General features: G+C 39.9%; 1 protein-coding gene across 1 annotated transcript in view; it reads right to left on the reverse strand.

The window, feature by feature from the left end:
• The window catches only part of CHODL (chondrolectin), a 456,335-nt gene that overhangs the window by 245,649 nt on the left and 188,106 nt on the right, over positions 1 to 22,580 (reverse strand). The gene's annotated exons all lie outside the window — the stretch shown is intronic.

Consider the following 22,580-nt stretch of genomic DNA (forward strand, 5'->3'; position numbering starts at 1 on the left):
CAAGCTGTGAGTAGATCTATCATTCTGGGGTCTGGAAGCTGGCAGCCCCCTTCCCACAGCTCCACTAGGAGTGGCCCAGTGGGGACACTGTGTGGTGCCTCCAACCCCACATTTCCCCTTTACATTGTCCTAGTAAAGATTCGCTGTGAGGGCTCTGCCTCTGCAACAAGCTTCTGCCTGAAAACCTAGGCTTTTCATACGTCCTCTAAAATCTCTGAGGAGACTGCCAAGCCTCACTCACTCTTGCAGTCTGCATGCTTACAGGCTTAACACCATATGGAAGCCACCAAGGCTTACGGCTTGTGCCCTCTGAAGCAGCAGCCTGAGACGTCTCTGGGGTTCTCTGAGCCAAGGCTGAAGCCAGAGTGGCTGGAAGGCAAAGGGGAAGCAAGCACATCTTCGCATGGCGAAAGAAGAGCAAAGGAGGAAGTACTACGCACTTTTAAAAAAACAGATCTCGTGAAAACTCCCTCACTATCACAAGAACAGCAAGGAGGGAATCCACCCCCATGATCCAGTCACCTCCCACCAGGCCCCACCTCCAACACAGAAGATCATAATTCAACATGAGATTTGAGTAGGGACACAGAGCCAAACCATATCACTCCACCCCTACCCCCTTCCAAATCCCATGGCCTTCTCACATTTTAAAACACATCATGCCTTTCCAACAATCCCCCAAAGTCTTAACTCATTTCAGCATTAACTCAAAAGTCCGATTGCAAAGTCTCATCTGAGACAAGGCAAGTCCCTTCCAACTATGAGCCTGTAAAATCAAAAGTAAGTTAGTTACTTCCAAGATACAATGGGGATACAGACATTAAGAAATGCTCCTGTTCCAAATGGGATAAAATGGCCAAAACAATGGGGCCACAGGCCCCATGCAAGTCCAAAACCTGCCAGGGCATTCATTAAATCTTAAAGCTCCAAAATAATCCCCTTTGACCTCCATGACTCACATCCAAGCCACATGATGCAAGTGGTGAGTTTCCCAGGACTTGGGCAGCTCTGCCTCTGTGGCTCTGTAGGGTACAGATCCCTTGGCTGCTTTCGTGGGCTGGCGTAGAGTACCTGCAGCTTTTTGAAGTGCACAGTACAAGCTGTCAGTGGATCTACCATTCTGGGGTCTGAAAGATGGTGTCCCTCTTTTCATAGCTCCACTAGACAGTGTCCCAGTGAAAACTCTATGTGGGGACTACAACCTCACATTTCCCCTCTGCATTTGCCCTAGTACAGGACCTCCATGAGGGCTCTACCCCTGCAGGTAGCAGTGTCCTGAGGCTTTGTAGGGTAGCAAGGTCATGGGCCTGGGCTTGGGCCTGATTCTGGCCCATGAAACCATTTTTTTTTCTTCTGCCTGAACATCAAGGCATTTTCATACATCCTCTGAAATCTAGGCAGAGGCTTCCAAACTTCAACTCTTGCCTTCTTTGCAACCACAGGACCAATACCACATGGAAGCCACCAAGGCTTGGGGCTTGCATCCTCTAAAGCAATAGTCTGAGCTTTACCTTGGCCCCTTTTAGCCATGGCTACAGCTGAAGCAGCTAGGATGCAGGGTGCCATGTCCCAGGGCTGCACAGAGCAGCAAGGCCCTGGATCTGGCTCACAAAACTATTTTTCCCTTCCTAGGCCCCCAGGGGGCCTGTTACGGGATGGGCTGTCAGGAACGTCTCTTACATGCCCTGGAGGCATTTTCCCCATTGTCTTGGCCAATAATAATAGGCTCTTCTTTACTTAGGCAAATTTCTGCAGCCTTGATTCCTCCCCAGAAAAATGGGTTTTTCTTTCCAACCTAGTTAGGCTGCAAATTTTCCAAACTTTTACGCTCTGCTTCCCTTTTAAATACAAGTTCTAGTTTCAGGTCATTTCTTTGTTTATGCAAACGAGCATATGCTTTTAGAAGCAGCTGGGCCACATCATGAATGCTTTGCTGCTTAGAAATTTCTTCCACAAGATACCCTAAATCAACTCTCTCAAGTTCAAAGCTCCACAGATACTTAGACCAGGGGCACAATGCCACCAATCTCCTTGCTAAAACATAGCAACAGTGACCTTTGCTCCAGTTTCCAATAACTTCCTTATCTCCATCTGAGTCCTTTTCAGCTGGAACTTCACTGTCCATATCACTATCTTCATTTTGGTCACAACCATTCAACAAGTCTCTAGCAAGTTCCAAACTTTCCCTCATCTTCCTGTCTTCTTCTGAGCCCTTAAGTTGTTCCACCCTCTGCCCATTTCAAGGTCACTTCCCCATTTTCAGGTATCTTTATAGCAATGCCTCACTCCTCCGGTACCATTTCTTGGTATTAGTCCATTCTTGCACTGCTATAAAGAACTATCTGAGACTGGCTAATTTATGAAGAAAAGAGGTCTAATTGACTTACAGTCCCACAAACTATACAGGAAGCACGGCTGGGGAGGCCTCAGAAGACCTATGATCATGGTGGAAGGCAAAGAGGAAGCAAGCACATCTTCACACAGTGACAGGAGAGAGAGAAGGCAAAGGGGGAAGTGTTACACACTGTTAAACAACCAGATCTCGTGAGAACTCACTCACTATCATGAGAACAGCAAGGGGGAAATCCACCCCTATGATCCAATCCCCTCCCATCAGACCCCTCCTCCAACACTACAGATCAAAATTCAATGGGAGATTTGGGTGGGGACACAGAGCCAAACCATATCACCATCTGAGATCTCATCAGACTGGACTTCATTGTCCATGTCACTATCAGCATTTTGTATACAACCATTTAACCAGTCTCTAAGAAGTTTTACACTTCTCCTCATATTCCTGTCTTCTAAGCCTTCTGAACTCTTCCAGCATCTGCCTATTACCCATTCCAAAGTTGTTTCTATATTTTCAGGTATCTTTACAGCAACATCCCACTCTTTGTACCAATTTTCTGTATTAGGCCATTTTTGCACTGCTATAAAGAAATACCGCAGACTTGGTAATTTATAAAGAAAAGTGGTAATTGGCACATAGTTCTATAGGATGCACAGCAGGCATGAAATTAGCCTTTGTTTGCCTTCTGAAGAGACCTCAGGAAGTTTTTATTCATGGCGGAAGACGAAGCAGGAGTAAGCACGTCATATGGCAAGAGCAGGAACAAGACAGAGTACAGGTGAAGGTATCACACGCTTCAAAATGCCAGATCTTGTGAGAGCTTACTCGCTATGGCAAGGACAGCACCAAGCCATGAGGGATCCACCGGGATGCCCAAATCCCTCTACCAGGCTCCACTTCCAGCACTGGGAATTACAATTCAACATGAGATTTGGGCAGGGACAAATATCCAAACTATATCATCTCCTTTCTGTGTAGTAGTCCATAGTGTCTGTTGTTCCCATGTTTATGTGCACGTGTGCTCAATATTTAGCTATCACTCATAAGTGAGAATGTGTGGTATTTAGTTTTCTGTTCCTGTATTAACTCACTTAGGATTATGGCCTCCGGATTCATCCATGTTGCTGTGAAGGACATGATTTCATTCTTTTTAATGGCTGTGTAGTATTCCATGGTATATATGTACATTTTCTTTATCCATTCCGCCATTGATGGGCACCTAAGTTAATTCCTTGTCTTTGCTATACAATCTCCTGTTGAACCAACTATTAGCATTCCCTACATGTGGTTCCCTTTGCTCTCTTCCACATGACTCTGCCACTCTCAACACTGATACCTCCCATCTTTGAAGTAGTAACCAACCAGCTTGTGCCCAAAAAGCCTGAATGTATGTTTTCTACAAATCCCTTCATATCCATCCCCAAAAGCCAACTAAATGAAGATCCAATGCTAGTAAGTGGTCTTAACAGTCTTACCAGAAGAAGCAGAAAATGGATGGGCATGGTGGCTCAGGCCTTTAATCCCAGCACTTTGGGAGGCTGAGACAGGTGGATCACCTGAGGCCAGGAGTTTGAGACCAGCCTGACCAATATGGTGAAACCCCATCTCTACTACAAATACAAAAATTAGCCAGGTGTGGTGCCACATGCCTGTAGTCCCAGCTACTCAGGAGGCTGAGACAGGAGAATTGCTTGAACCTGGGCGGCAGAGGTTGCAGTGAGCCAAGATCACACCACTGTACTCCAGCCTGGGCAACAGAGCAAGACTCCATCTCAAAAAAAAAAAAAAAGCAGAAAATCAATAATCTGTAATATTTGTCTATTACTTACCATTGTCTTGGGTATACAATAAAGAAAACAAAATAATACTCCTTCAACCTCTAAAACTTACTGTCTTAAAAATTTCATCAAAGTAGGCTGAGATTATCCCTAATTTTGGCAAGAACCTAAGACAGAAGGACAAAGTCCTGAGACAGAAGAGAAGTGGAAGAAGTTACAGGGATATCTGACCAAAATGGTAGCGCTGACAACTGGGAAATTCCTAGAGATGAGCATTAGACCTCCTTTTGAATAAGCAGTGCAGACAACTAGAGATAAAATTGTATCCTAGAAAAAAAAAAATTGTCTTACTTTGGGTTCTCCCAGAGAAGAAACTAAAACACAGATTTGAGTGAACACAGTTTATTTGAGAGGTGACCCCAATAAACACTGGTAAGAGAGTGAAAACATGAGATACAAAATGAAACTAAGTCAATAAAGAGTGCATTATTAATCAAGTTACCTATGTGGGCAAGTCATTGGAAAAAATAAACAAATAATGCATAAAATTTTAAAACAAAAAGTTTTTAAAAGCCAATCCGATTCCCACAGTAGTAGTTACTGGTATGTTTATGATCCAGATAGTTTCTAATCCTTGAGATAGTTACTAGAACTTCCAACACGATTTTACACTAAAATTTTATGCTAAATATCATGTTCTATGTACTATTTCTTTACTCATTTATTTATCCATTTACTGAACAACAATACCACTCCAGCCATATTTTATATGCAATTAAGTTTAAACAACAGATACACCAGCATAATTGAACTATTTTCTTTTACATTTGTATTTTCACCGTATATTTCAGCATGGTGACCATGTTCACGAATCCTCTTCTGTTTCTTCTGGGGGTCTTTTCATAATCCCTGCTCTTGGGAGCTCTTATATGGTGGAAGAAAACACTAAATTTAATGCAAGATATTTTGTAAGAGCAGAGAGGACACAGACCTGAAACTTAATAGAACTCTGTTTTCGTTCCAATATTTCTTCCTAATAATTAATAAACCTGAACTTAATCACTTAAGCTTCTTGGGCCTCCATTCACTCACATGTCCACCTATCTGCTGAAAGATTCCAGTTATTTTATAATTCTATATACATTAATAATAGCAATATGGAGTGCTTTAAGATTATTCTTTACCATTTTTCAGCTGGCAAGGGGCAGACTCATAGGAATGCACTGGAAATACTAATCTAGATTACCATTCAGACAGGAAGTCAGAGGCTCTTGCAATAATCTAAGGACAAAAGAAAGGCCTGACATGCAGATTGTCAGTAGAACTTAAAAGTAAAAGACAGAGGAGAATTAAGCATCAAAGGAAGAATGATTGTGATGACAAATGAGAGCAAGGGAGCAGAAATCACCATGTCATTTAGTATTGTTGTCTGGGAAGATCATAATGCCACTGGCTGAATACCCAAACACTCATGCCATCAGCTTTCAAATGCCCATCCACCAGTCCTCGTTCATGTCAGTGTCCTTTAAGTCTTTACATGTCAAAACAGAGGGGATGCAACATGCATAAACTTCAAATACAGAGTTAAATGGGCTTGTCAGATTAAAAGACATCACTTTCACTTAAAAACAGAATATTAAAGACGCACATAGAACAATGTCCTGCACATAGTAGGCACTCAATATTTGTTGAGTGAACTGAGTTGATTTGCAGTCTTCTCTGAAAAAGAAACAGGAAATCCCTAAGAAGCCCTGTAGAATGATTTTGCAGAACAGAATACTCTGCAGTACACAACGTCTATGGAATCTGCAAAGTCTCCCTTGGCAAATCTGCTTCACCAAAGTGTCACTGTCTTTGGCTACTATCAACAGTTCAAAAGAAAGAAGAAAAATAACCTCTTATTATTACTTGAGCTTTAAAACTTTCTGACACACACTAAGAAAGTAGATGATTTATTCATCACAAAACTGTAGTGCTAAAGACTAAACTTCAGCTTGAGAGAATGACAACAGTGGGGCCCTTAAAAATAAAAATATTGCCGGGCGCGGTGGCTCAAGCCTGTAATCCCAGCACTTTGGGAGGCTGAGACGGGCGGATCACGAGGTCAGAAGATAGAGACCATCCTGGCTAACACGGTGAAACCCCGTCTCTACTAAAATATACAAAAAACTAGCCGCGCGAGGTGGCGGGCGCCTGTAGTCCCAGCTACTTGGGAGGCTGAGGCAGGAGAATGGTGTAAACCCGGGAGGCGGAGCTTGCAGTGAGCTGAGATCGGGCCACTGCACTCCAGCCTGGGCAACAGAGCGAGACTCCGTCTCAAAATAAATAAATAAATAAAAATATTGCCCTTCAGCAAGAGCTGTAGTGAACTTCAACTATTTGAGACAAACTTTTCCTCTCTTTTTGTTATACAGAGGATGGCATTTTCAATAAGAGAAAATAATATTTATGCAAAATACATACTTTATATTATTTCCCCTAAAAGTCAAAGGAAGAAAATATCCCTTTTTATCACTGTTTCGTCCAAACCCAAGCTTCAGATTTTACCTTAAAATACTCCTTTATCTCCCATGCACTGATCATTTCTTTTCTTGCCTTGCTGTCTACTCAGACCATAGCACTGATTACGACAAACTATTTATGTGTACTTATCCTTAAAAAAATGGGGGCAACTGAAAGCAATATTCGACTTTTTTCTCAGCTAAGTTATTAGCCAAAACTTCTGATATTTAACAGTTTATTAATATTTAATACCAACATTAAATACTTGAACAAAGACATATAATATTGTGTTTCTACCCATCTACGTATCCTTACTAGCATACACTTGTCCCAGTACAGAGTAAATATGGAAAATGGTAGTATTACATATAACATACATAGGGAATCTGGACCATTTAAATATTTACCACACTAAAAATTCTACCAACTTCAAAAAAACCCGTTGTTGAAACATTTGAGTAAATATTCAGAAGTAAGTATGTCTTCTAAGATTATTAGAAAGTGGTCCTTGTTAATGCTTTTCTTGTACTGTCCAGGGAGAATCGTGCTTCCCGAAAGCTTAACAAAATTGTTATGTTTTACATTTTACCTTGCTTAAACAAACAAAGCTGTCAAAACTTGATGGATCTTTCCTAATGCAATGCTAAAAAGCTTCAATGGACTCATTGGAAAATTGCAGAAACTTCGAACTTTCCTAAAAACTCAAGTTTGTTTTTAAGTGTTTTGTTTTTATCTTTCTCAAGAGCTGGGATTTGAATGCCATATTTTTTTCTAGCTATAACCCATGAATAAGTTGCATTATTTTATAAAACCTTACATGAGGGAGACAAAGGCAGCATAAGCAAACCACATTTGTGGCAAAGTGGGTCCCTGATTAAATAAAACAAATGTGTAAAAGAGGATGTAGAAGGCTGGGATTTTGTGAAAAGATCAATGAGACTATTAAGAAGTGTTTAAACATGGGACACAGATAAAGCAGCAAATAAGTTGCCATCATAATTTGTCAAGAGTTCTGGCTATAGATCTTCACAGCCGGATGAAACTTTTCCAGTTACTTGCTGACATATTTGGCCCACCAGGAGACTTCCCTGAATTGAACCAGTTTTCTTTCTAATAATTCTAACTATGAGCAGTAGAAGTTGGCCATATGATAATTTGAATAGGGCAGTGATTTCAAAACAGTGGATATCATATCTCTGTATCTGTCTGGCTTTATTTGCCCTGTGTCCATTCCTCCAGCCTGCCTGATTGATACCCAAATGTTATTCTTTTGAAAAGCAAGTCAGCCAACAATTTCAATATATTGTTAATTTCAATTAGCTTGTATAGCATTAAGAGAAAATGTGGAGTCTTTAAGTTATAGATTCTTTTTAACGTTATCCTCATTTTATGCTTTATTATATAATTAAATTATATATAACATAATCTAAATAAAATGTACTTTGTGTAACTTCTATTTTATAGCCCAATTACTTGTGCTCACTAGGCATATATTAATCATTTGTCAACCCCTGGGTTTGTACTTTCAGAAAGAAAAGTGTATTTCTTTGTCTTATTTTTAGTTTCCTTTAAAAAAGAAAAAATATGTGTTGAGTACTAATACAGAATTAAGGCGATTAGAGTAACAATCACCACACATATAATACAACTTCTATATTTTTGGCATATAGGCTAAAGTATAAGAATGAATAAAAGTGACTACTGAATCTAAGCTATTCAACTGAAAGGAATTGTATTCACGAAGAAAATCGTAAGTAGAGTTTGGACTCAATTGTCTATGATGGAACAATGATGAGAAGGCAATGCTTCAGTATACTAAAAATTAGAAAATCAATGTACCATATAGTTTGCCAATATTTTTCTCTTTTACGTGTCACAGAATTCTTTGTGGTGAATGTGTCTGAAACCCAATATTGTCTTAAAATAAATATGTCTGAAACCCAATATTGTCTTAAAGTGGATTTGTTTATTTCAAAAGCTTCAGTAATCAGAGTGTATTTCTGGGACATTTTATCTATTTGAATGAAGTTTTTCAAAGAACAACAAGACGAGGCTAATTCTGAGCCATTTATCTGGAACCAATATGCCAACGGAGTAACATAAAATTAAATATGATTTGGCTGTCCCTATCATTATAAAAATTGAAACAATTTACACAAGGGAAATTACAATACTTAAATAGTAAATGTTGCCTTATTATTCACCCTTGAAAAAGAAGGAAATTCTGCCATTTGCAACAATATGGATAAACCTAAAGGATATTATGCTAAGTAAAATAAGTCAGCCACAAAGGACAAATACTGCATGATTCCACTTACATGAGATATCGAAAACAGTCAAACTCATAGAAGCAGAGAATAAAATGGTGGTAACCAGAAGCTGAGGGGAGGGGGAAATGGAGAATTGTTCTTCAGCTATAAAATGTCTGTTATGCAAAATGAATGAGTTCTAGAGATCTACTCTACAGTTTAGCACCCATAATTAACAATATGGTGCACTTTATGATATGTTAAGAGGGTAGATTTAATGTTAAGTATTGTTACAACACACACACACACACGCACACGAAAACAAAGAAATTTTTGGAGATTATAAAAACGTTTAGTATCTTGGTTGTGATGATGGTATCATGGGTATATGCACGCATACAAATACATCAAGATGCATATACACTCAATGTGTGCACTTTTCTGTATATAAAGTATATACTTCAATAAAGCCTTTTTTTTTTACAAAAAAAGAAGAAAAATAAATATTTAAATAAATTCACCACCGTAAAAAAAAAGTAAATGCTTTTCAACTGAACACATTTTACCTCTAGCAAAGCATCTTTCATTAAAACAATAACTCCCCATGACTGTTTTATTTTGTTTTGTTCAAAACAAATGCACTTATTCAAAGCTACATAGTACAATCATAGATTTATGCACGGATTTTGACCTTTAAAATTCAAGAAAATATCCCTCTGTTTTCTCACTCAGTTTTCAACTGTTCCAAACTCCATATTAAGATTCTACCTGAACCAATATTGACCCAAAGTATGTTTAGTGACGATTTCTATATGAAAAACATAAAAACTTTGCAGACTTAAAAATTCCAGTTCAGTCCTATGTTTGCTACTATAACATCGTTTCCATATAGTGGAAAACCTTCCGGGAAGTTTTTTTTCAGTATAACCTCTGTTACATAGTTCATTCATTTGCTGTATTTTAGTCTGAAGAAAACAAATAGCCGTTCAATTTAGGGAGTTCCTGGGGTTCTTTGAGGAGATTACAGAATGCCTTATGTAACTTAGACTGTGTGTCCAATCAATAAATGCCTGTATTTCTTCACAACGATATTTATAAAACATTACTCATAATGCATGCACCTAATCAAAACCACAAGATGTAATAGCTGTAGATTTGAACCCAAAGTGTTTAGAAAAACAGTGCAAATACCACACTATCAGTTTGACGAGAGTTTTATATCCCAAGTACTTATTCCTCTGTCTGCTCATAAGTAATGTATAGTAAATACATATTGGATAAATACAGAAAACAGTTCACTGGGAAATGTGCCAATTTTTCATAACAGATGCATATATTTGCATTGTCAGCTCTTAGAAAATAGTTATTCAAAAGAGTACAACAAATCTTGTGGCCACCTCTAGATTTAGGACACTTCTGGGTTTTGCAATGCCTAACCATGTTGCCTTGATTTGACCCTTCAGACAATGCATCATAAGTTATTTTTTTTTTTCTTGAAGTAGTTTTTTTTTTTATTCAATTCCACAAGTATTCGTTGAACCTCCCCTAAGTACACATTTGCTATAGAAATCTCCTGAATGTTTTTATTTTTCAATCCCATTTTATCAACACAATATACTTATGTTTAATGATGCAACTGAATGCCAAATTAGAAAAAAAGAAAAGTCCTCTGTTATTCATTTATAGGCTCACAGTTGCATCTGCAACATTAAGCCAAGAATCATTAGCTGATGGCCACATCTGAAGTGTCAGACTGAAGGCACCAAGCCGCTTAAGTGCTTCAAGAAGCTGCCAAATTGCAAAAGGGTGGCAGAGTGGACCGGAGGCAGCGTTATAATTCTGCCACCAGTTTCCTGGTAGTGAAGTTTTAAGTACTGGGAAGAGTTACAAAGGATGCGCATGAAATCTCTCTAAAAGGTATTTCTCAATAGAAAGATAACCCTTAGTGAGATGGTCTAGGGGTAATCTCATCACTTTAAACCAAAATACCACTTGCTCTGACTCTAAGATCAGAATGAAAAGAATGTTTTGCATTAGAATAATACTTACATCACATATAAACACTGAGTCCCTGTAAGGAATCTAAATATTGGTGTAAAGATAATTGTGTTTTCTTCCTTAGGTTTATTTGCTCCTCAGTGCTTCTGTGAGGGAGGAAAAGTATCACACGCAATCAACAGAAGTGGCAGTAATGTAGATAGGTGAGAAGGTCTTTGGCAGTAGTGGCAGTAATGTAGATAGGTGAGAAGGTCTTTGTTAGTTTCCATCTGGGGTGGAAGATAGGATCAGGAAAGGAGCTACATTTTTTTCTTTTTTTTTTTTCCTTTAACTTATTTTAAGTTCCAGGCATGTGCAGAATGTGCAGGTTTCTTACATAGGTACATGTGCAATGGTGGTTTGGTACACCTGTCAACCCATCATGTTGGTATTAAGCCCAGTGTATTAGTCCATTTTCATGCTGCTGATAAAGACATACACTAGACTGGGCAATTTACAAAGGAAAGAGGTGTAATGGAGAACTCACAGTTCGAAGTGGCTGGGGAAGCCTCAACAATCATGGTGGAAGGCAAGGAGGAGCAAGTCACGTCTTGCGTGGATGGCAGCAGGCAGAGAAAGAATGAGAGCCAAGCAAAACGGGTTTCCCTTATTAAACCATCGGATCCTGTGAGACTCATTCACTATCTCGAGAACAGCATAGGAAAGACCCGCCCCCACAATTCAGTCATTTCCCAGTGGGTTCCTCCCATGACACGTGGAAATTGTGGGAGTTACAATTCAAGATGAGATTTGGGTGGGGACATAGCCAAATCATATCACCCAGCATCCATTAGCTATTCTGCCCGATGCTCTCCCTCCCTCCACCCCACAGGCCCCAGTGTGTGTTGTTTCCCCCCACGTATCCATGTGTTCTCATTGTTCGGGAGCTACATGTTTTCTAGGTGGATATGGATTCTGGTTAACTACAAAAGGGGCCTAGCTCCTCAAACTGGAACCAGTGATAGTCAAGCTCTTGGAGGTACCTCAGTAAGATGGAACATAACTAGCAAGTCGATTCTGTGGACATGACTTACACAAAAGATGTTTATGATCTGAGAATGTCAGGTCATTTGCCCTCTTCTGAATCTAATATTGCTTCCAAATAACTTTAACACAAACCTTTTTAGATCTGTGGGCTATAACAAACTCACAGAAATTCCTTCCAAATGCTTGGGGGTTGATTTTAAAATGAAGAATAAAAATCCTAAACAAGACAATTAAAAATTGCTTTTGAAATTTTTCTACCAGTCAAATGTAATTTAAAGCCTATTTATTTCATTAAGCAAACACTTGTATAGCACTTACTATGTGCCAGACACAATTCTAGAGTGCCTCATAAACATTCCTCCTTTAACAGTTGTAACAGCCTTATGAATTATATATAAGAATATTATTCCTAGTTCACAAATAAAGAAACTGAGACAACAGAGTAAATAGGCATCTGGCCCAAGTCATGCTGCAAGGAAGTGGCAGAGCCCAGGGTTAGAACCCAGAGGATCTGACCACAGCATTCAGGCTCTTAACTACTCTGTCATGAGCTCTCAGAAGTGAATCTTTTTTTAACAAATGGCATACACACCTGTATTTAAGTCCATATTCTCTAGCTGTAAAACGGGATAATATTGTCTACTCAAATTAAATGGGCTGAGGTATATAAAGCTACATTCATCATAGTATTTGGCATCGAATAAGCATACCACGCTGACTGTTCCTAGTTTTATCACATCATTGCCGATAGTGGTAACAGGATATCATCGCACACATAAAAATAACAATAGCTACTATGTTTAAGACCTTTAACTGTTTTTGGTTTTGTTTTACAATTTATTACATCATTTAATCTTTGCAACAATGTTGCAAGGAAGATATCATTTCTGTTATACATATTTAAAATACATAAGACATCAAAGTCAAGTCATAAGTGTGAAACCTTGTATCTATAAAGTGGTGTATGGGTATGTAAGAGTTTGCATGAGTTTTGTGAGAAAAAAATATAAGCCACGGGGTAGGGACATAGCTGCATCTGTGTGTGTGAGTGAGCGAGCTCTGAAGCTAACAAACAAAAAAGATAAGCTGTAAAAATTGAATTGTCCTCATTTGACCTATTTCCATTTAATTCAGATGATTGTATGCTTGATTTCCTAAAAGCCACGGGTATGTATTTCAGGTACATCAACTAGCAAAATATTCACATCACTTTATTTTCCCAAGAGTATTTCTGTTGTAACTGACGCGTGCATGCTTTCTTTACTAATCCTTGAGGAAGATTTAATGTAGTATAAGTACAGTATTCTAATACATATTGATTTAGACCTTTGACACCAGTTATAGAGGCTAAAACCTTCTTTCTTTTAAAAACCAATTTACATATTATTCTTGATTGCAAGAGAGTGTTGTCTATTACATTATCCATTAAATACAATAAGTAATTAAAAATATAAATAATCACAGGTCTCCTCAAACTAGTGAAAACAAAATTTGTACCCATTTGACTCTTTTAAGGCCAGTAATGTTTTGCTTAGGTTTAGCTACTAAAAAATTTTCTTTATTAATTATTATTTCTAAGAAAAAGGCAAACACTTTGAAGACAAAATAGGCCTGAGCACATGGCCCTCCGTGTCTTTTGCCTGAGTCGCTATATTCCTTGAAAGATGAATGACCCTTGTTTTTGCCTTTTCCTACACATAAAATAATGTCTGCTGGGGTTAGTGATTATTCCTCTGCAATCCATAATGAGAATTATTCTTATACCCAAACCTAGATGTGATTCTGCTTTAATATAACTTCTGAGCAAGCGTGATGTGATTTTGTATGTACTGAACCCCTAACGCATGTCCCTAAGCAGTGAGCTGAAGCCCTGTACTGGAATGATCTGACAGAACTGCTCTCAGGTTCCAGGTCTCAATCCTCAGTAGACTTTTGAATAAAACTAACTTCAATTCTTTAAAAAAGAGAGAGAGAGAGAAAGAAACAGGAAAAAAATAAAAGGACACAAATAAAACATTTCTCTTAGCCACTAATGTGTGTGTACTTCCACAAGGCAGAATTAAAGAAATTTTGCATCTGCATTTTGAGTTTATAGAATAATTAACATCCCTTCAATGTACTGTTAAACGAACATGCATTATTCAGTGAGACAATACATGTGAAGTGCTTGACAGTCTATCACTTAGAAAGCAATCAATCAGTATTGGTTTTCATTTTTAATATTATATTTTAGATTGCTAATATATTATTTTCCTGAAGTCTTACAATCTGCCAGTGTGGAAGATATCAAAAATGCTTAATTTAAGTGAAAAGGTTTTTTACTAAGAGGTGTGTCACTGTATATGATCCATCACTTGGGGAAAGTTTGACATGTGCTGAGCAGCAATTCTCCTGACAACGTTAAGGGAGAAAAGAGAAATCCAGGAGAAACTCGACAAAGTTAGTGAAGTTGAACGCCTCCAGGGCTCTTGGTTTTAAAAGCACTCTGTCCCCGGGTGAAGAGTCTATCCATTCTACAAGCACTGGTGTCATTAATTCCCTGAAGGCTTCTCTGTCCATCAAACCATATTTCCATGATCCCTGTAAATAGCTCAGAGTGTTAAGTGAGGAGGCGTCTTCCACTCCATGAGGCTATGGGGCTTGATGGGGTCTGCTAGGGCTAGGGCCAAGGTGGAGATCTATACTCCTGAGGGCTAAACTACTCCTGATAGGTTCATGGAGAACTAGCTCAGCACCACTTGGAGATATCCTGCTTCGAAATCAGGACTTCATATACTGCATATGTCTCAGAGCAGCTATCTCACTGGAATCTGTTCAAAGCTAGCATGTGACAAAAAGGTTTAAAATTAAAACTAAATGTTTTTAAAAAATTAAAGAGAGAAGTATGTTTGAAATATAAAAATTATAATGAGGTTAAAACTAAGAGAAAATGGAAGGAAATTAGAACCCAGTTATTTGTGACATCTTTTAAGACTGGGATTCTATCTGTTAGGAATCATTTCTACACTGGCTTCGGTAGCAGTTTGCAAATATAATTTTTAAAGAAGAATAAATAGCTAGGGTCAGTATTAAGTTTTAATCATTTAATTCACATAACTTGACATGTCCAGAAAACAAGTGGATAGAATCATAAACGGAGGCATTATGTTTATGCTATATTGTTTCCAGCCTGTTTCTTATGCCCCAAGGAGGTTTTTAAAGTTTTATTTTCCCTTATTTGAACAATACCATGGCAAAAGTACAGGTGAATAAAAAGTGAATTCCTGGAACAGACACAAACAGGAGAGCAATAAATAGCTAATTAGATATCTGGCCCAGTTTAGAAAAGCTAAACTTTAATTATTCAGATAGCTTTACTGTGAAAATTGGCACCCATCGATATATTATTCTACTCATGGAAAATAGACTATATCCAGATATTTTCTTCAAAAGTAACCTATTTTATATTTACTCACCTTGCCTAGGCTTTTCTTTTGTGAAGAAATGGACTATGGTAAAAGAGGATGAGGCCAACAGATGGCATGAATTCTCTCTCTTCCTTACCTAGGCCTTTTTAACAGCTCGTGAAGAAGCAACATATAACAATGCAATATGCATGAATTCTCTCTTCCTTACCTAGGCCTTTTTAAAAACTCATGAAGAAGCAACATATAACAATGTAATGTAGTGTAAAGAGGGGACTAAATGTATTTGCTGGCAGCAGAAACATGTGTCTATTCAACAGTCCCTGAGTAATCCTTAGCATGATGGATCTGAATAAGCCATTATGACTTCAACTGGCAAATGAGGCATGCCATTACACTGTATTTATAACAAGAAGAAAGGCATCCTTATGGACCATTTGTCTAGAGCCCTGTGAACTCTTTAAACACGCTCACGGGAAACATCCCCATGGAGGCAGCAAGACCAACAAAACCAAAGTCTGGCATGTTATCAACTTGTTTTCAAAATTCCCTGAAATGGGTGACCCTTGTCCTCATACACTCCAGCCTCATTAATTGAACATGTCTTCTGGTTTTCAATTCAGCTATAGTCTAGCAGTCATTTGGCTCTTTTTCTTGCTTTCTTTTGTGACCCTGCCCTATCTTACCCTGCAGTTGTTCTGTGGTCTGTGGCCTCAAGTCCTGTGGTCCCACACCCACATCCCATGTTATATAGGATGACCCACACCCAGTGTTTGAAATAGTCCCTGGTTTCCTACCTGGCCTATTCCTGGACTCTGAGTAGATCTCACACTAGACGATAATGATGATGATCATGATCATGATGAGCTTCTTCCATTTTTTTATCCTTAAAAACAAAGGTCAAAAGTAGAGTGTGCTAAACTAATCTTTAGGATCAAGTTGCAGTCTGTTTTTTTGGAAAGTTCAGTGTTGAAATTTGAAACCTATCTCAGGAAAAAAAAAATGACAAAGAAAAAGCTGCTCTGAAAGTCATGTTGAACTTTGAGTTTTTGACCACTGTTATTTTTTATAATTAATATGAGTATTTATCAGAGTGCTGTCAGCAGGTCCACATGAGACCCCTTTAATAATTTATTATCAGTGTGAGGGTGCTAAGGAAGTCCTTCCTGCGTGGAGCAAGGAGAAACACTTTTTGGAAAATCAGGTGAGTCTTTTTTCTTATTCCCCAAGGAAGTTTTTAAAGTTCACAAGAGAGGAAGAACCAATGTGTTTCCATTATTTCAACAATGCCACGGTAAAAGTATAGGTGGGGGGAGAAAAGTGACTTACTAGAATAAGAGACACAAACGGGAGTGGCAATTAATAGCTAATTAGATATTTGGCCTAATTAAGCAACTTATAGTCATCAAAGGCCATACAGGACTTCAGGAAACCAGGAAGACGGGCAGAAGAGCACTCCCCACTCCAGAATATCTTACAATTATAACACTATTAAAGTGTTATCACAGTTACATATTTTATGCAAGCCCAGGAACAAGCCTATGACATTATTCTTTGCATTTAGCAAGCATCTAGGGAATCTCACTTTTGTAGTGAAAGCATAATCCTTTCACTACAAAGTTAGGATGATCCTAACATAAACAGCTATTAAACTAGAACTCAGCCTCAGTTATGACTGAGGCCTTAAGTCAGAAATATGGATTACAATCATGTTCTGAAGTGGATTGCCAGACCATCAAAATATAACAATATTTGAAAAAGAGAGAGTGAAAGCTCAATTTTGCAACTCTTATTTTAGCAATCACTTTAAGTCTTTAAGAAGTTGAAACTAGATATTTGAGAGAGAATTTCTTTGAAAAAATACTGTCGGAGTGCTGCAGCTGTTTATTTCTTCTTTACTATGGAGAAAGGAGAGTATTTCTCTCCTCATCTTGAGCATCATTTAAAAAAAAAAAAAACTTTAAAAGGCTCATTCAGAGAAGTTGGTGTACATCTTCAGACATGACCAAGTTGGAGATTCACAAACCATGTCAAGAAACTGCAGATGAGAGATTTTCCAATTGAAGAAGGTGATGTGGTTTGGCTGTGTCCCCTCCCAAATCTCAGCTTGAATTGTATCTCCCAGAATTCCCATGTGTTGTGGGAGGGACCCAGTGGGAGGTAAGTGAATCATGGGCGCTGGTCTTTCCCGTGCTATTCTCGTGATAGTGAATAAGTCTCACAAGATCTGACGGGTTTATCAGGGATTTCTGTTTTTGCTTCTTCCTCATTTTTCTCTTGCTGCCACCATGTAAGAAGTGCCTTTCATCTCCCACCATGATTGTGAGGCATCCCCAGCCATGGGGAACTGTAAGTTCAGTTAAACCATTTTTTCCCCCAAAGTTTCACGTATGTCTTTATCAGCAGTGTGAAGACGAACTAATACAGTAAATTGGTAACAGTAGAGTGGGGTGTTGCTGAAAAGATACCCAAAACTGTGGAAATGACTTTGGAACTGGGTAACAGGCAGAGGTTGGAGAGCTAAGAAAAAAGATAGAAAAATGTGGAAAAGTTAGGAACCTCCTAGAGACTTGTTGAATGGCTTTGACAAAAACGCAGAAAGTGATATGAACAATAAGGTCCAGGCTGAGGTGGTCTCAGATGGAGATGAGGAACTTGCTGGGAACTACATCAAAGGTGATTCTTGTTATGTTTTAGCAAAGAGACTGGCAGCATTTTGCCCCTGCCCTGAAGATTTGTGGAACTTTGAACTTGAGAGAGATGATTTAGGGTATCTAGCAGAATAAATTTCTAAGCAGCAAAACATTCAAAGGTGACTTGGGTGCCGTCAAAAGCATTCTGTTTTAAAAGGGAAATAGCATAAAAGTTCAGAAAATGTGCAGCCTGACAATGCAGTAAAAATGAAAAACCCATTTTTTGAGGAGAAATTCAAGCTGGCTGCAGAAATTTGCCTAAGTAGCAAGGAGCCTAATGTTAATCACCAAGGCCATGGGGAAAACATCTCCAGCCCATGTCAGAGATCTTCACCACAGCCCCTCCCATTACAGGCCAGGAGGCCTAGGAGGAAAAAGTGGTTTTGTGGGCTGGGCCCAGGGTCTCCTAGCTGCGTGCAGCCTAGGGACTTGGTGCCCTGTGTTCAAGCTGCTCCAGCCATGGCTGAAAGGGGCCAATGCAGAGCCTGGGCTATGGCTTCAGAGGGTGGAAGCCCCAAGCCTTGGCAGCTTCCATGTGGTACTGAGCTTGTGGGCACACAGAAGTCAAGAATTGATGTTTAGGAACACCTCCAGCTAGATTTTAGAAGATGTATGGAAATGCCTGGATGCCCAGGCAAAAGTTTGCTGCAGGGGTGGAGCCCTCATGAAGAACATCTGCTAGGGCAGTGCAGAAGGGAAATGTGGGGTCAGAGCCCCTACACAGGTTATCTACTGGGGCACTGCCTAGTGGCAGAGCCCTCATGAAGAACATCTGCTAAGGCAGTGCAGAAGGGAAATGGGGGGTCAGAGCCCCCACACAGGTTCCCTACTGGGGCACTGCCCAGTGGAGCTGTGAGAAGACAGCCACAGTCCTCCAGACCCTAGAAGAGACCTTTCATCTCCCGCTATGATTCTGAGGCATCCCCAGCCATGTAGAGCTGCAAGTTCAACTAAACCTTTTTTTCTTCTCAGTTTCAGGTATGTTTTTATCAGCAGCATGAAAATGAACTAACATACAAGGCCTACATAGAACCTACTACCCATCTCCACATTATACAACAAAAGAGCTATTTTCCAACATCTGCCAAGCCCACAGAATGTTGATGTTGGTTCATAGCAATTCTAGCCCACTATGGCCTTTCTTGCTCCCATGTTTGGCATGTCCCTGGAGGAGTGAGAAACACACACAGCAAGAAGATAGAGAAGATGCAGAAGCCAAAGTGAGGAGGAAGGAAAGCTGGCCATGCCTTGTCTCCCTTCATACAGGTTTTGAATTGCAGCTTTGATTTTATATTAAGATTAAAGTTTTGATTATTGCACATATCTAGGCATACCAATTATTCAAAAGAGATTGTTTGGAAGACAAATGCAACCTGAGAATTTCTCCAGGAGAAGCAGAGTAACTAATCCCATATTATGAACTTAAAAGAAAGGTGGGAAATAAAATTAAAGTTACTTTATAATTATCATTGGTAGTCTTATTTGTTCAATGTTCTGGTGACAAAAGTGATTTTTCATGTTTTTTAAATCAGAATAAAATGTATGTTTTTCTACTAGTTAAATAAATGGTTTTAAGTTAATTTTTAAAGTAATATGTATTTAGCTAATAAAAATTATCTAATCGGCCGGGCGCGGTGGCTCAAGCCTGTAATCCCAGCACTTTGGGAGGCTGAGACGGGCGGATCACGAGGTCAGGAGATCGAGACCATCCAGGCTAACAAGGTGAAACCCCGTCTCTACTAAAAAAAAAAAAAATACAAAAAACTAGCCGGGCAAGGTGGTGGGCGCCTGTAGTCCCAGCTACTCGGGAGGCTGAGGCAGGAGAATGGCGGGAACCCGGGAGGCGGAGCTTGCAGTGAGCTGAGATCCGGCCACTGCACTCCAGCCTGGGCGACAGAGCGAGACTCCGTCTCAAAAAAAAAAAAAAAAAAATATCTAATCATTTTTAATCTTTACCCTCCTAGGATTTTATGATAGGAATCACATAAATTTAAATTTTTCAGGTTTCTCAGAGATTTCATCCAAAGAGTTTATGAATTTCCTCCATACATTCTGCAAAAATAGTCAACCAGCCTCTGATTAAACACCTTCAGGTCTATAAATTCATAAGGTACTTCAGTCTTTGTTGAAGAGTGTTTATTATTAAAAAGTCCCTTTCCATATTCAAGAGAAAATCTAAACACTTAGCCCCTCTACTACCTTAGCAGCTTGGCAAAAATACATTTATCCTTTAATTCCCAGGTCAAATCCCTCTGAGATGATTTTCCTGGTCCTGGAGAGTCTATTTGATTCCCTTTATGGCATCCCCACTGAGTTTCTTACTGATGTGATGCCACTTAGCAGACTGTTCTCCATCTTCATATATTTGGCTGCCTTCTTCACTAGACTGAACAGTTGCTAACCCACTCTACTGAGACCTGCAGAGGACTCCAAGATAATCAGACACAGTTCATGCCCGCCAGCTGTATAAGTCCAGAGACAAGGATACAGCATGTTCACAAGTACCTAAGAAAGGTGCAGATTTCTGAAGGAGAAACATTATTCTTTAGTTTTTTTTCCTCTCATGGCAGAGTACCTTCACTGTAGCCTCATTTTTTCCCTGTTCTTTAGACTATAATTTACATTGAAACTTCAATTTACCAACAGGAGGTATTTGATCTTATCAAAAAGAATAATGTTCTGTCTTGGGGAACATGATAACCATAACATAACTGACTGCATTTGAGTTAGACACTCAAGGATGGGAAGCATGTGACCATAGGTAAAATGAGCCTTTGCAAAAATAAATAAATAAATAAATAAATGATGAGTCAAAAGCCACTAAATTAGATGCCACATAACATATACAAGAAATAGCAAGTCATTCTGTTCAATAGAAGCCCAGGATACATGGGTGAGATAATTGAATGATCATACTGAAAAAGGAGGCTTAGCCAGAATACAAACTGGATCAAATACAGATGTATGAGATACTTTCATCTCATCTGGAGGTCTGCAAAAGTAAATGAGATTTGGGGCTACATTTTTCACTTCAGAAGTTGAAAGAACTGATTCCTTCTCCCAATACTCCAGCAGTTAGGCCATACACATTAAATCGAGTTTTGACTGACCCAGTGTTCTTCAGCAAGACTCTAAATATGAAGGAAGTGACCTAAAGATGTAGGTGCAGTTAGAGATAATTAAGGTGGTGGTGACAGCAAAGACAGGAACCTAACGGCAAAAGAGATGGGATTGCTGTTTGGTATCATTTAAGAATATGGAGACTGGCTTCAAGATGGCTGATAAGGGACATCTGGCACTTGCCTCCACCACAAAGAAGGACCAAAACAGCAAGTAGACAACCACATACTGAATAGACCACCACTGCCCCCTGTCACTGAAATTCAGCAAGGAAGTGACAGGGAGTGCTTGAAGCACAGAAGGAGAGGAAAGTGAAGTAGCCAGCCTGGCTGGCATGAGCTCAGAGTGAGAAAGCACTCCCCATTTTGGGGAAAATGTAAGCAAAAAGGCCCCAGCAGCCAACATTCCCATGGCAGACTCCTGTAATCCTAGCCACAGGAGAGCCCCATGGCCCTCACATATCCAGAGACTAGTATAGAGAGTTGCCTGGAATCCATGGGAAGGCATTTTTCCACAGAGGGAGTTTTTGCCATGACGCAAGCAGCTACAGCATGGCACCATTTTGAGAGCCCAGCCCCCACCAGACTATATCCTGCCCTGCATCCCAACAGGCCCTGAATTTCTAAATCTTGGGAGCCTTGGTGACATCCCTCTGTGGCTACCCAAAGGACTGCAGCATCATGACACTGTCTGGATCAAGGGGTGCAACCAGGTCCCTAGCACTCTGGCCCATGCAGTGTCCTGCATCCTGGGTAATGTGCAGTGCAGTGCACTAGAGAGGTTGCCCCCCAGACAAAGGAAGCCAAAGTATTTGCTCCCCAGAGCCTGGGAGCTAACTGCTTGGGTCCACTGACACTGATAGCAAACCCACCTCCTCTAGTAACCCCACACCCCTCCAGTTTCAGGGTCCTCACATACCTACATGTGCTGTCCCAGGACCTACAAAGAGGCTCAATCTACTAACTGCCACTGCTGGCACCCACATACACACACACTGCCTGGGGTTTGACCCGTGCCATCTGCTGCCAGCAGCCGCACACATCATCTGGAAGCCTGAGGACAGGTCTTTCCCACCTGTCACTGCCACTGCTGTCACAGACGCACATCATCCAGAAGCCTAGAAATCAAGCTGCCCTGACTACCATCGCCAGTGCACACACACAACATCCAGGGGCCTGGAAATTAGAGCTCCCGGTCCACTACCATCAGGACACGTGTGGGCCATCCACAGGCCTGTGGATGAGTCTATTCCACCCACCATGGGCATGCCTCGCAGAACCCCAAGGACTAACCCACCAAGCCTGCCTCTACTGCCACCAGTGCCCTCTCACATGACCCACCCAAGTGCCTGGGGACCAGTCTCCCTGCATGACATTGCACTGGTGACTACACATGCTGCTGGAGGACTTGAGGACTGGCCTGGTCCCTCTAAAGCCATTACTGAAGACATACACACC

Source organism: Macaca thibetana, chromosome 3 (assembly GCF_024542745.1).
Source record: "Macaca thibetana thibetana isolate TM-01 chromosome 3, ASM2454274v1, whole genome shotgun sequence".
NCBI classification, from domain to species: Eukaryota; Metazoa; Chordata; class Mammalia; order Primates; family Cercopithecidae; genus Macaca; species Macaca thibetana.